The following is a 16,432-nucleotide window of genomic DNA, read 5'->3' as shown; positions in this document are numbered from 1 at the left end:
AACTCTTGGAAGCAACTCATGTGAATTGAAGCTGGATGTATTTTTAACGGTAGGAAATGTTGAATAATTAAAAAAAAACAAGTGAGATTTTTTTATGATTAAAAACGTGCTTTTATAAAGTTTTGAATAAAACAATTTGGGCTGGAAAGGGTTAAGTAAAAAACACCCATCCAATTGCTTCCCTGAGATACGTTACTTAACTTTTAGAAGCTACATTGAAACTATTTCTGATATTAAGTAAAGCGAAATTTATGTTACACATAAAAATAAATACATAAATTGATTAAATCTTCAAAACTTAGAAAAAACATCCATTCCATTCCTTCCCTTAGCTACGTTACTTAACTTTTATATCGGAAAATCGATGGCAATCTGTGACGTTCCAAATTTCCTTCTAGCTCAAAATCCCGACGTTCGAAATCCCGACTATATCGAAATCCCGAGTAAGTCAAAATCCCGACTACCATAACCCCGACAATCAAAATCCCGAGTAGATCGAAATTCCGACTATATCGAAATCCCGAAAACCCGACAGTGTCTTTTATTATTATAAATTTCTACAATAACATTTTTATGGTAGTCGGAATTTCGATATAGTCGGGATTTTGATTGTCGGGATTATGGTAGCCAGGATTTAGATATAGTCGGGATTTTGATTGTCGGGATTTCAAGCGTCGGGACTTTAATATAGTCGGGATTTAGACCCACAAAAAAATGTATGTACTAAAAATAAGTAGGTGTATGTGTAACGTTACGTTACGTCACGAAATAGAAACGTCAACGTCACGTACGTCACAAACCAGCAACGGTACGTCAATTTAAATAAAAGTTTAAATTTTATAAATTTGGGCGAGAATAAAATATAATCAATTTATAAAAGGAAATGTATAAGATTTGTATCCGCTTTTATAGGTATTTTTCCGAATGTTAAAAACTGTACAAATTTACTTTCCATATTATTTTGACATAATGATTCCAGTTGATGTGACAAGACGTTGACTTAATGTCTCTATTAAACTTCCGTTTAAAAAATATAATATTAATACTATTTAAATATATTAATAAATTTACATTTCATATTTCATAAATATTAACATACTAAAATATGAAAAAAAAAATATACTGAAAATATATTGATTTTTCATTAAATATTGAATTTTAAATCGTAATTAATTACAAAGTAAATCAGTGAGTGAAAGAAGAAATATATTTATATATTTTTTGTATTTTTCATGCAAATGTAATCGAATAATGGATTGAAATATGTCGTGCACTCGACCAACTAAGATATAACCATTACTCTGTTCAATAACGTAATCATCGTATAAAAAAAATACGAAAGTAAAATAGAACGCATATACGTAGAAACAGTGAAACGAGATTTGCTGTTTCTATTTTATTTTTATGCTATCCATATTTCATGTAATCTCGTAATTAATAAATTACAAAAATATGGCGTTTATTTATGTACAGCTGAATCGTTAATTTCGGCCGATTCCGTACGTGTCAGAACAAATAAAATATATCGTAGCATATGGAAAAAAAAAACCATCATAAACACGATAAAAAAGTAACTACAAATTCGAGCGTAAAAATAATTATTTGCATTTTAATTCAAGCTAGGAAATTTAGTTGTAACAATATATAGAGTTTCATTCTTGATCTAAAAATCAATGTATACAATATTTCTTGCCCTAAAATGTAAAATTTTAGTTCAAAACTGTTTAATTTTTAATATATTTATTGAAAAACGTAAATATAAAGGATGTCCCAAAATTAACGCAAGATTTGAATTAAATAGAAATCACAGTTTTAGCCTTCAGGAGGCAAATTTAAATCTTGCGTTAATTTTGGGACACCTTTTATAAACATTTATTTTTTGCAAAATTAGTGTGTAACAATAATATTTTTTATGTAATAATGGACAATAAGACTTTGCTTGATAAACTTTTGACTAAAATTAGGATAAAATTACGGAAATTTTAATAAAAACCAAAATTACAAATAATAGGTTAATATTTATAATTATTGTAATAAAAATCACTAATTCTAATTAATTAAAAATGAAATATCTGGAGTGCATTTTTGAATAAATATGATAGATTTTTGTTTTTAAAACATATTTACTTGATAAATTGATAATTTCACTTTTTTTTTAATAAAAATTAATTGTTAATTTTCACTGTTTTACACAAACATTTGTGACATATTAAAACTTAAAGTTTAAAATATTTTTACAAGGAAAATGTATGTATTAAAAACAAGTAGGTGAATGTGGTACGTTACGTCACGAAACAGAAACGTCACAAACCAGCAACAGTACGTCAATTTGAATAAAAGTTTAAATTTTGTAAATTTGGATTAGAATAAAATGTAATCAATTTATAAAAGGAAATGTATAAAATTGAATAAAAATTAATTGTTAATTTTCACTGTTTTAAAGCAAATACACCAAGTTTATTTACACTAAAATTTGTGACATATTGTTTAAAATATTTTTGCAAGGAAAATTTTAAATTATAAAAATGTTTAAAATAAAATTTGTAAAATAAATTTTAGAACTCTGATAATTACGTTTGTCGTATATATGAAGAGATTATAGAAGTGCTCGAATATGTTTAGGATTATTAAATATAAGCTGAAAAAATGTAAAATATTTTGAATTATATAATGAAACTGGTATTGTTAATGGATTCCCATTTAATTGGCTTAAATTAAGTGGGTTTGCATATTGGATTACAAAGACAGGGTGGATTTGTATTAGTTTGCGTGTGCAGCAATATTACAAACACAATCGTCGAAGTGGCTGTGTGTTAGAGAGAGAGAGAGAGAGGGAGGATAGTGGGTGGTGGTACTAGGTGGTTGGTTTGGACGCCCTTCTACAGCGAGACTGGTTTGGGTTGTAAATAATTAGTGTAATCAGTGTGTTCGGTAACCAAACATTAACTTAAATAATTTATAATACAGTCATGATCACGAGAGATAGAGGGCGCCGTGGAAGCGCGTCCCGGCAACATCATCATCATCATCGTGATCACTATGGAAGGGAGTCCGTCAAATTAAGGCCTCCGGAATTGAGATACGAAGCCCCGGCTCTCCGACCTCTCCATTGTCTGCCATTCTATCCTCACAATGGCTATACCAACCAACCCGAGTTACTTTCCGTTGATTATTATGACCAACTATCTCGAGCATAGTTCACTTGTTCTGATACACGATGGCCGCGTGCACACACACTCACACACTCACTACCAAAACAGCACGTAGGTAATACTGGAAGATCAGATATCATTCAGCAGAAGACCCCAGTCGTAAATATGTTCGTGGATGTAGGTAGGTAGGCCCACCTTTGTGTCGTCCATCCACCCTCGCATAAAATCGCATTATATCAGTGAGCCTATTCTGTCTACAATTCATACTATCTCAACAAGACATACGATATAATAACAGCAACAATAAGAGCAAAAAAAAAAAATGTATATATGTGTAGCAAACGCGGTGCGTCATAAACCTTTATCATGGCCAGGAAATTACATCGTGCCTATATCGTGACCATATATTGTTAAGCAAAAGCCCGGAGGAATTTATTTTTGTTTGCCTTCATAAAAATAAATCCTCAGCAAACGCACCTTCGCGTTTATTTTAATCGCATTTTTATTATTTTAAATATCAAGACATATAAAATAACTTTTCTCAAAAACATTATCACAAAATATTTATAGTTTTTCTTACTTTATTTTTATACTCAATGCTGTATCTACACTATTCGTGACATGGTACATAAATGTAATCAATTGTACCAATTACACTAAATCTGACAGTTGATATTTGCAAAAGTATATAAAAATATGTAAAGTTGAAATAAATGTATGGTAAAAACGTAGCAAAATTGACAGTTCCAATGTTTATGTTTACATAACTGTTGTTAAAATGACATTAATACTAATAGCAATATTTCGGTTAAATGACAATGAAATTGACAGTTGATATTTTTCAAATCTACAAACAAATACAATAAGCCTGGCATAAAACTCATATCTGAAATTTTCAAACCTACAGAAACTTTGGTAAGCTTTGGTTAAAATGACATTGTAAACCTCGCATACATTTATACATAATAATACTCATAGTATAATAGATTCTAGTTATTAGTAAAATTATACAAAATCTAACAGCTGTCATGTTTATGTTTTAAAAACAGTTGGTAAAATGGTATTGAAATTTGACAGCTATAATATTTATGATAAGATATCAAGGAAATATCAGTCGTACCAATTATTATTAGTAAAATGACTATGTATACTGTGTATACAAAAAATGTAGGAATTGAGATTGACTTGTCTTGAATACTTACTTAATCCATGTTGGGAATTGTGTACCTTGATGTATTATATAATGGTATTTCATAAGTTTTAAGATGTTTTGCTATCTGAACTTTCCGTGCGCATTCTGAAGGACTATTTATCTAGGAGTCGTACTCGTAATTATCCGGTCTGCATTCTTGGCATGTGCAAGCTTTGCTCAGCGTTCTCTCCATCCGCAGTAATTTACGTCCCCTTAAATTTACCATCGAGACTTGCATAATTTGTGACACACGTAATCCAACTTATGCTCCTGCGAAGATACGTCTTTATCAAAGTTAATTAAAAAACAATAAGTTTGTATTTGACTATATTTTTTTTTTTTGGAATTATCAATTAAAAACAAAGTTTCATTATTTTAAAACTGTTTGATTATGTAGCAAAGTCGACAATTTTACTAGAAAATATTGTCACAGCTTGACAAGTTGCTGATTGATTGATGCATGCCTTTTCCGTCCTTTTCCGTGTTACAAACAAAGCAGAAAAACTGCATCCACTTACTTAGTAACCTAATTCCGTGAGGTGTAATCCAGCTGTGTAATGAACGGTAATCCGAATGTATTATCATCAATTTTAAAATGCGTGCAGCTCGGTTCGGGGAAGGCGTCACGTCTCACGCAATTATTTATAGATTTACATTTGATTGGCGTCCAATCTCGTGCGCAGCGATATAACGTGAACAATCAATAATGCATTAAGAAAATATGCGAGGAAAGTCACGCCGCCCCCAGAACACTCGTTACATAACGTACGTTTCCAATCCTTCCTCAACTGGAGGGTTTCCAAAACCAAAGGGATGATTCTGCAGCTGCAAGTGCAGGTAGAATCTCGGATGGTGGACGTTGTAAATCTATACCCAATCAATGGGAGTTATCAGTTCTGGTTGTGCGGTGATTGCGGCCGGAAATCTGCTCTCGGTCATGTCTGGTATTTATGCCTTCGGTTACGTAAAGCCGTCTGCGAGCATCCGGCGTTTTCCGGAAGCGGAAAACTTAATTTCATATCGCCCCCGTCGCGACGGACATTCTCCGAATGCAGCTGAGTGGGAATTCCGGCTGGCAGAGCGCAGAACCAGGTCGGAACAGTTATAAAACTATTACTCAAATTTTCCTCCGAACCAACACCATCTCTCTCTACTCTCTCAGTCTCCGCCACCCCTCAAACTGCACCCTCTTTGCCGTTTAACTGTTGCTGCATTCCTCAAGTTGTTACCAAACCTGAAGTCATTAGAGTAACGTCAATAGTCCTCCAGATATGGACCGCTCGAGGCGGCGGTGGCGGCGCTGCATCGCATTTCGCTTCCGGAGTTGGATACTAAATTCTTAGAGTTTCCTGGCTTCGCATTCAATTCCATTTCGAATTTCAAATATATATATATACATACACACATATTAGGTACTCACGGGATATTTCAATCTTGCACCGAATTGAATCCTTGCTTTGGACTCTCCAACTGCGATGCAATTTCGCATAGATGAATGATGGCATTCAGTACTTAACATATTTGTGGTATATGATACATATTGTAGTCAAATAATATTGCATTCAATAAAAATTAACAACATTTTTACATAAAAATATTCATAGAAACAATACTGAAGTGAGAAAACACGAATATTCATGCTAATTATATTGTTTTAATTAAATTGTTTGTTTATTCTTGACTGTAGTTTTGGTTAAAAAAATATTAAGAAAGTTAAATTAGATCTAAATTAGTAATCTAGACTGGATTTTCATTAATTTATTGGATTAACTTTTATTGTATAATTTAATAATAATAATAATAATCAAGTTTATTGACCAAAAGAATACAAAGAAAACAAAATAAAATAAATTTACAATGAGACATTTGGCCAAAGGGAACCGAATCAGTTTTGATAAAACTTTTTATCATCATTTTAAGATTTAATGGGCACTAGTTAATAATTAAAGAAAACGTTAAATTTGTGCATAAAACTAATGAAATATCTACTAAACTTTATATAGTCATTAAAATATATAACCTAATACAATGTCCTTGGGAAATAATATGTTAATACATATATTTTGCTAATATTAATTATTTAGTAATGAAACATTTTTAAGCGGAATTTTTGCATTTTTTATTAAGTTTTATATATAATTTAATATTAAATATAAATCTACACTTTAGACCAAAAAAATATTTTGTTAAGCTCTTATCAAATATTAAAAACAAACTGTACTTAGTTAATTAAACATATTTGATTTTTAATGAAATTATACACATTCATTAAACGTTTTTTGCAGTATTATTAAAATTTTGATGTAATGTTTTATAAACTCTTATACTAAAACCTTGTTTCTCGATATACTTGGTATAATTATTAAACTTGGATTTGCATGCATCTCTTGGATTAACTTTAATTGTTTAATTAAGTACGTCTTTTAAAGATTTCTATAATGTTGCTTAAACACTACACGTATTTGCATTTATTAAATCGTTTTTTAATGAAGTTACTAATTCAAAATCTCAACACTAAACTGCAGTATGCAATTACATATGTTATCCAACAAAAAAAATACAATGTCCTTGGGAAATAATATGTTAATACATATATTTTGCTAATATTAATTATTTAACAATGAAACATTTTTAAGCGGAATTTTTGCAATTTTTTATTAAGTTTTATATATAATTCTACACTTTAGACCAAAAAATATTGTGTTAAGTTCTTATCAAATATTGAAAACAAACTGTACTTAGTTAATTAAACATATTTGATTTTTAATGAAATTATACACATTCATTAAACGTTTTTTGCAGTATTATTAAAATTTGATGTGATGTTATACTAAAACCTTGTTTCTCGATATACTTGGTATAATTTTTAAACTTGGATTTGCATGGATCTCTTGGATTAACTTGAATTGTTTAATTAAGTACGTCCTTTAAAGATTTCTATAATGTTGCTTAAACACTACACGTATTTGCGTCTATTAAATCGTTTTTTTAATGAAGTAACTAATTCAAAATCTCAACACGAAACTACAGTATGCAATTACATATGTTCTCCAACAAAAAAGTAAGTAGTAGTCGATGTATGCAAACCGGCTCCATTTCAACAAAATGGGTTTTCAGGGAAGAAAAGAGGGATGAAAAACAACGAAACGCAAGCAGAGGATTTTCGCAGTTTTATGTAACGAAGCACGTAGCGAGGAGCAAGCAGGTCTTCGCGCCGTGTAAGCCATAATGAAGTTTGTGTTGCATGCAAGTTTTAGTTCGCCGCTGGGGCTTTAATGATTCCATTTGAATGGTGTTTGATGGCGGGGGGGTGGCACAAGGACCTGGGGTCCAGATTGGTACAATTTGCGCGTCGGAATGCGCTTAATAAAAACCATAAAGCGAAATTAGTCGTGGGTATATCAAAGAGTGTCAGCAAAGGGAAGATCTTATCATCTTGATGAGAGGGGCGTCAGGAAGGATGCGATAAAGGAATGGAAAGAGCCAACGTGGGGGAGGATGCTTGCTTCTGAAAAGCAAGGCTCACTCTCACTTTATACACTCATTATGTATATATACACACGTACCTATATATAGATATACATACACACAGGAGTGGATAGATAGGGCTCACCTTTCCCTCTAACGAGATTCATTAGCGAGATATGATCGAAGGAATTGCATAATTTAAATAAGCAGCAACAACAAGGAAAAAAGGAGTAAATAAAAAAGAAAGAAACAAAGTTCGGTTTCATTTTCGCTTCCTTGGTGGTTCCGGTTTGCGAGATGAGCGGAAACGGATAAGGGTTGCTTGTTGTAATGGAGGAAACTCTGTGGATTAGGAACGGATTGCTGGTTTTGTGACTTACTTCTCCGGCCTGTGTAAAATTAACTTAATTACCCCTAATAAAAGAAACCGTCTGGCTCAAGAAGCGGCGGCGTCGGATGCGGCGGCGGCGGCGGCATTCATTTTATTTGCACTTGCTGCTTAAGTAATTGTTACAAGAAAGTTAAATTAACTTTATTTTAATTAAATTAATGGTCCACCTAAAAGGCGAAATTATAATTAAGTTTATTGAACCGATAACCATTCCGGGGGACACCAAAATACCGCACACATAGAAACACACAAGAAAAAAAAAAAAAAAAAGGGAAGGATTCTTCGGGTTAATGATGAGGGGTAGAAGGAAAAGAAAGCAGACTGCGGAATCCTTCCAATTACAGTGCATACAGACACAACACACAATCAATAACTGAAGAAGAAAAATAAAATAACGGTGGAAGCGGCGTTTCGCTGCACACATTCTTCTTCGTGTTTTTATTTTTTTTTACTTTTGGCATCCGCCGTTTTGCATTTTAACGAAGCAAATATGTTACGTTATTACAATGCAAATTAGAACCGTTTCCAAAGAGAGAGATAGAGAGGGAGGTGGGATGAGGTTGAGGGGTGGTTTCAGTGGCGGCGGCGGATGCATATTTGCGTTCTCTGGTTGCAGTCTGTTTTCAGCGTTTTAACAAGATCCACTCCCTCGCTTAGATACAATTTTATTCCTCATTTCCTTTCCGGTTTCATGTTTTATATAACAAACGTGTCACGTTTTCTTTTCATGTTATTTACTCTCGAAGAAGATAGAAGACACCAGTCCTAATCATACGCGTGCACCAATTACCATACATAACAACGTACTGAGTTTGACATAATTCATTTTCCTACTTTTGTTACTCGCAAATGATAGACGACAAAAAATGATAGATGCATTCTTCATAATAACATAAGTAATTACTTTTTATCATATAATTTAAACATTAATGAAAGAATAATTATAGATGATTACGCAAATTATAGCCAACTATATATGCTTTAATATGAGTATAAGATCTTAGTTATATCTTTGTATTGTATTCTGTAATTAATAATTTAGTGTATTAACGTCTTTCCCAATTACTACATAAGTAAATACAGTATAAGAAAAGTTGAACAATCAAATGAAAGCTAAATATATAGTTAAAGCCTATGAGAATACGAATATAGTGGTATCAGGTATAGTTTTAAAGTTATCTACTTTCAATATATAAGCTTTAATATGAGTTTAAAGTAAAATTTGTGACTACTATTTTTTATAATTAGCTCTCAAAATTGAAGTAATGAAAAATGTTTTAACGTTTTACCGTTCGATAAGTAAAAAAAAGCATAATAACAATTTAGTATGTAAATTAAAGCTAAACATATACATTTTAAGATGAAAATAAGGACATAGTTGTACAATGTTATGTTCTTTCAAATTTGTATTAATTAAAAATTATGTACGTCAAAAATTGTGTACTTACATTTTTCTTAATTACTGAATAAGTAAAAAATAGCGTAATAAAAGTTTAACAAAGAAAAATATATAGGCTTCAATATGGGTTCAAAGTTGAGGCTATTATAGATTTCTAATAATTAACTCTCAAAGTTGAAATAAGAAAAATGCTTTAACGTTTTACCTCATTCTTGTACAAGTAAAAATAGCATAACAAAAATTTGGTTTGTAAATTAAAGCTAAATATATAAGCTTTAATATGAGAATACGATCATAGTTCTTGCAATTTGCTCTCAATTTTGAAATAATGAAAAAAATAATGACTTCACGATTTACCTCATTATCAGATATATATAAAGACTGTAAGAAAAAGATAAGTATACACATTAAATTTTAAATTATGAAATAAATAAATATTTGAAGAATTGACTTAATAAATTTCCTATTAAATAAACAGAAGCTTTGGAAATAGAAAAAAAAAACGTTCTAATTGGTTAATCTTTAAATATTTTAAGAACCCGGAGAGCCTACACGTTCCAAGAAGGAATGAAGAAATATATTCAGACCGCGTCTATCCTCTTTACTCTTTGCAAACACCAGCTCTCCTCCGTGCACCCCCGCAACTACGGCATCATTCCTCCTCTTCCCTTTTTCTTTTTATTCTCTCTCTCTCTTGTCTTTTGTAGACCCCCTTTTGCTTCGGGGGGTGGGATTAAAATTGTAAGGCGCTCTTTGTATTAGAATAACGGCCGTGAACGTTGTAGAAGTTTGCGCGCTCCGAATGTAATTTGCATTCCATGTCCAGAATCGGGCTTAAATTTCAGTTAAGATCTGAGGCGACTTTTAAACTGCAAGATGTTTAGATGGAAAAGGAAGAAAGGACTGGAGCAAAGTACAAGAAGAGAGATGAGAATATAGAGGAATAGACCAAAGCGGACCGTTTCACTTAAAAGCCAAAAGATCAGAGTACAGAGACAACCAATTAAAATTTCTTTTTACTAGGGGAAGAAGTGCGGTCTTCCCTTGCCTCACAAAAAAAAAACGGAAATTGACTTCGATGCGAGACATCCCTTGTGATCTGCCAATTCCAGACACATCAAAAAAAAAAGCTGATTATTATATATTTTTTTTATCCTCTCTCATCCCTTCAATCTTGAATTTAATCAAAAAAGTAATTAATATTATGAAACCACAAATTACTTTTGTCAATCAATCATTGATAAACAAAAATAAAACTCTTATATTTATTGCAAATTCAAGAAAACTTTCTAAAATAAATATAGAAGATGTAGAAAATAAATCTTTTCTCTTCAATTATATAAATCTTATATAAAACTTATGTTATGAGAGTAAAAATTGAAGAAAAAGCTAGTACTAACATTCAATAAACTATATATTAATCAATGTGTATTATTTTTGAATATCCTTATGTAATTTCTTACAAATTCTATTTGGAACTCTAGAATTATCATTGATTAATTCTAATTTTCTAGTAAATTATATAAAAGTAATTATTTCTTGAATGCAAGTATACTTGAAAAATTGTGTTGATTTAGTTCAAAAATTGCATAAATCTTTTTGTCGAATATAATTAACCGTTGAAATTGGTGGAGTTCGTGAAAACATTGCGAGAGAAACTCGAATTATTTCAATAAAACTCGCCGAGTTTTATCTCCGACTACTTTCTTCTTCTTCTTCTTTTTCTTCGGTATTCCGTATATTTTATGTACATAAAATAATCAAGCAAGCATGAAATGAGCACAAGTTCGCCTCCGTTCACTCTCTTTTTGTACGGTTCATCTCGACTCGAATCAATCCGATTGCTGTGTATTGCCTCTCATAAAACTTACTTCTTCCTCCCCCGCAATTCGAACGAAAGCTCGCTTTTTCCACTTCCACATTCTAAATTCCCTTTTTTTCTTTTTCCATTTTTATTTTCGCATTTATTTTTAGTTTGCTCTCTTTATTCCCATCCGCTCTTTGCAACTCGCTTAAACAAAGTTGATAACATTGGATGCATAAAGATTTATCCGTTGGAGCGAATAATACAAGCCTCATCCTACCTTAATCCTGCGAGAAGGAAGACGAAGTATATAGAGACAGGTAACTTGAAAATATAAAGTGGCACTGCAGGAAATTAAATTCCGATACGATGGACTAATTGGGAACTCGACTACATCTTCTTTTTTTTATGTCCTGCGGTCCTTGTTTCGACTTCAAAAGGATTAAACATGCAAAGTAGATTAAATAACATCGCCGTACATATATACAAGCACGTGTGGGTACGCTTTGAATAAATGAGGAAGAAAAAGAGTTTAAATGCAGCGGCACGAGATAAGTGAGGTAGGATGGAATAAAACGGACGAGACAAAAAAGTAATTGACCGTGGTGGATTGTGGTTTTACTCCTACTTTAAATTTTAAACTGAGAATTTACTAACTAGTCTTTTCTCATCTTCAATTCATTTAACTAATTATAATTTGCAGTAAGTAAATGAAATTTATTAAATTCTTTTCTCTTTATCACCACAAAGTATAATTATTTCTCAATAATAACACGCCACCTATCGGTTTGTTCTCTAAACTTTTTAATTTTGATTTGATACGGTATTTCTGTAAAATACTAGTGGCATAACTCTTAGAACTAAGCTTCGAAGACTGCGCAACCACACAAGCCTTGTATACAATTTCGCATAAGCAAAATATCCAGGTTAATGGATAGGGCGGATATATCCGCCGATAATCTGTAACTTAAATTTTGCTTTGGATTAATAGGTTTATGAATTTTATTTATAAAAATGAAGCAGAAAATTATGTTTGTACAAGTTACATTTTGTTATTTTGGTGTAGGGTTTCTATAGGTTTGTTCTCTAAACTTTTTAATTTTGATCTGATATGGTATTTCTGTAAAATACTAGTAGCATAACTCTTAGAACTAAGGTTCTAAGACTGCGCAACCACACTGGCCTTGTATACAATTTCGCATAAGCAAAATATCTAGGGTAATGGATAGGGCGGATATATCCGCCGATAATCTGTGACTTTTAAATTTTGCGTTGGTTTAATAGGTTTAGAAATGTTATTTATAAAAAATGAAGCAAAACTTATGTTTGTAAAAATTAAATTTTGTTATTTTGGTGTAGGGTTTCTATAGGCTTGTTCTCTAAACTTTTTAATTTTGATCTGATATGGTATTTCTGTAAAATACTAGTGGCACAACTCTTCGAACTAAGTTTCGAAGACTGTTCAACCACACTGGACTTGTATACAATTTCGCATAAGCAAAATATCCAGGGTAATAGATAGGGCGGATATATCCGCCGACAATATGTGCCTTGGTTTAATAGGTTTATAAATTTTATTTATAAAAAATGAAGCTGAAACTTATGTTTGTACAAGTTAAATTTTGTTATTTTGGTGTAGGGTTTCTATAGGTTTGTTCTCTAATTTTTTTAATTTTGATCTGATATGGAATTTCTGCAAAATACTAGTGGCTTAACTCTTGGAACTAAGGTTCTAAGACTGCGCAACCATACTGGCTTTGTATAAAATATCGCATAAGCAAAATATCCAGGGTAATGGATAGGGCAGATATATCCGCCGACAATCTGTGACTAAAATTTTGCCTTGGTTTAATAGGTTTATAAATTTTATTTATAAAAAATGAAGCAAAACTTATGTTTGTACAAGTTAAATTTTGTTATTTTGGTGTAAGGTTTCTATAGGTTTGTTCTCTAAACTTTTTAATTTTGATCTGATATGGTATTTCTGTAAAATACTAGTGGCACAACTCTTCGAATTAAGTTTCGAAGACTGTTCAACCACACTGGCCTTGTATACAATTTCGCATAAGCAAAATATCCAAGGTAATGGATAGGGCGGATATATCCGCCGACAATATGTGCCTGGTTTAATAGGTTTATAAATTTTATTTATAAAAAATGAAGCTGAAACTTATGTTTGTACAAGTTAAATTTTGTTATTTTGGTGTAGGGTTTCTTTGGTAATAAAAAATGTATTTATAGTCTCATCGATCGTCTGATTTATGAAAAGAGCTTAAAGCGAAATTACCGTGATAAGCTCTCCAATATATCACATTTGTTGACTTTCACCACATTGCCAATATGAAAAGCGAACAGAATAAAAAAAAAAGGAAGCCATTCCCCGTAATGAAATCAGATTTTCTGCATCTCGTTCTCTATGTTTCCTCACTTTTCTCTCTTTCTCTTTTCTCTCGAGCCCATTTTCAGTCCATATTTTATGTTGCGAACGTGTCGCATTTCCTTCTCCTTTTTTCTTCATTTCCTTAGTCCTCGTTCTTTCCCTCCGCTCGCTTTACTTCTTTTTTTCTTCTTCTTCTTCTTAACTTCCTTTTCGCTGCCCTACACCGCTCTCCGCGTTTCCCTTTTAACTGTAAATCCCTTGCAAACATTGTCTCCCTTATCGGCGCCGGAGGATTGTGATTGGATGATCTAATCCTGAGGGGTAGGGCGGTGGTGGTGCAAGGCGCGGTGCGAATAATTCCACCGGAATTGCTCCCCAAGTATAATTGGCGTCTTATCAAAGCGTAATGAAGACGGATGCATAGCCCATAGCACCCCTTTCTTTAATAACCGCCACTAATTAAGCCCACCTCCGACCCGTAATCGTTTAGCATGCAGCACGGGTAAACCTAAATACCGTGGAGCAGAAAAAGGAAAATAAATAAGGCATAGGTAAGAATAGAGTGAGGAAGAGAGAGAGAGAGAGAGGAAGAGGAAAAGTTTTATCTTCCTCGGAAAATCCTGCTTCCCTCAACCCCGCATAGCAAGACCGAATCGACCATCAATTAAGGAAGATCAGGTCTCGCCTTTGTCTAATTCCCTTCAGAGTGATTTACGTCCCTTGCCTGGGATTAAGACAAGAACCAATAAATAATTAGTTAATTTGCGCAGATTCCCTCTTCCCAATTCAATTCCAAACAAAACACGAACTTACAATATTTCACTTACAAACTTAGACATTTTATTTGAAACAACGGTATGCTTATATCAACTAGAGTTTTTTAAAACCCATTTTTTTTAAAGAAATTTAGAAGGAATTAAGTCTTATTCTTGACTGCCAAACGAGATGGAATAGTTTAAAGGTCATAAAAGAAAAATCCAACAAAATTGTTGAAGAGGTTTTTTATTTGAAATTTTAATTGTAACTATAAACACGTCTATGTATTATTATTAAATAATTTAATTAAATATCTATAATTAATTAACAAACCATAATTAAAATCACTATGTGTATTATGTATTAATAATCTTAAATTAAATTTATCTACACTTAATGATTCATGAAATGAAAAAGTATGGATTTTTATCAATCTTTGATGCTTGAGGTTTACAAAGAAAATTTCGTCGACGTAAAGTTTCCGGATGCGAAATTAAGTCGGCGTTAATACTTAAGCAGGTGGGACTACCCCCCTCTTCTCAACCACCCTCGACAGGCGGCGTCGTGTGCATTAAGGAAACTGTAGTACAAGTTAAAAACACCTGCACAACACTTAAAACCGGTACGCGTTTTACGCAAGAGCGCACCGAACTTTTAATTTGCGCTTTCCCAGTGATAAAAGCCCACGGACAAAATGATAATTGCAGATGGAAGAGAAAACTTCTTTATATTATAATAATTTTTTTTGTGTTGAATAGAACTTTGTCGTTCGGCAGTAAAAATAAAAGCGTTTAATATTAATACTTGAGGCTTCAGTTTGATAGGCTCTAATTTGCGTTTCCCCCTTCTCAACTGAAGACAGCCAAAAAAAATGTATGTATTACGGAAGTTTATATCTCCATAAAAGAAGAGGGAAGAAATCGCCCTTCCTTCAGCACCAAAGACCGCAGCATTATATTATATTCCCCCATTTACTTAATTATAACTTCCGAATAATAATATAAAAAAATCACCAATAACGAAAAATTAAATATCATTAACCGATTTTTTTTTGTTCTTCGTTATTACTGAAATTGTTGTTAATTACTAATATAAAATCGCGCTTCAATTAACCGTTTTTTTGTGTTCTTCGTTATATTTCTTGTTATTGTTATTTAACAAACTATTGCTTTGCGCTTCACAAGTAAAAACTGATTTCGCAAATATGAGAAAATCTACAATAATAAAAAATTAACATCGCATTTTTTTCCAATTAACCGGTAATTTTGATCTTAATTAATATTATTTACTTTAATTACAAGAAAATCTCCAATAACGTAAAATTAAACATTTTTTTTGTCAATTAACTGGTTTTTTTTGTTCTTCATTATTACTGAAATTGTTGTTAATTACTAATAGAATATCGCGCTTCAATTAACCGGTTTTTTGTGTTCTTTATTATATTTCTTGTTATTGTTACTTAACAAACTATTGCTTTGTGCTTCGCATGTAAAAACTGATTTCTCAAATATGAGAAAATCTACAATAATCAAAAATAAACATAGCATTTCTCTTCCAATTAACCGGTAATTTTGATCTTAATTAATATTATTTACTTTAACTACAAGAAAATCTCCAATAACGTAAAATTAAACATCATTTTTTCTTCAATTAACCGATTTTTTTTGTTCTTCATTATTAATGAAATAGTTGTTAATTACTAATAGAAAACCGCGTTTCAACAAACCGGTTTTTTGTGTTCTTCGTTATATTTCTTGTTATTGTTACTTAACAAACTATTGCTTTGTGCTTCGCAAGTAAAAACTGATTTCGCAAATATGAGAAAATCTACAATAATCAAAAATGAACATCGCATTTCTCTTACAATTTACCGGTAATTTTGATCTTAAT

This window comes from Nicrophorus vespilloides, unplaced genomic scaffold, assembly GCF_001412225.1.
Source record: "Nicrophorus vespilloides isolate i.1.1-1 unplaced genomic scaffold, Nicve_v1.0, whole genome shotgun sequence".
Lineage (NCBI taxonomy): Eukaryota > Metazoa > Arthropoda > Insecta > Coleoptera > Silphidae > Nicrophorus > Nicrophorus vespilloides.
This window is presented reverse-complemented; position numbering follows the sequence as displayed.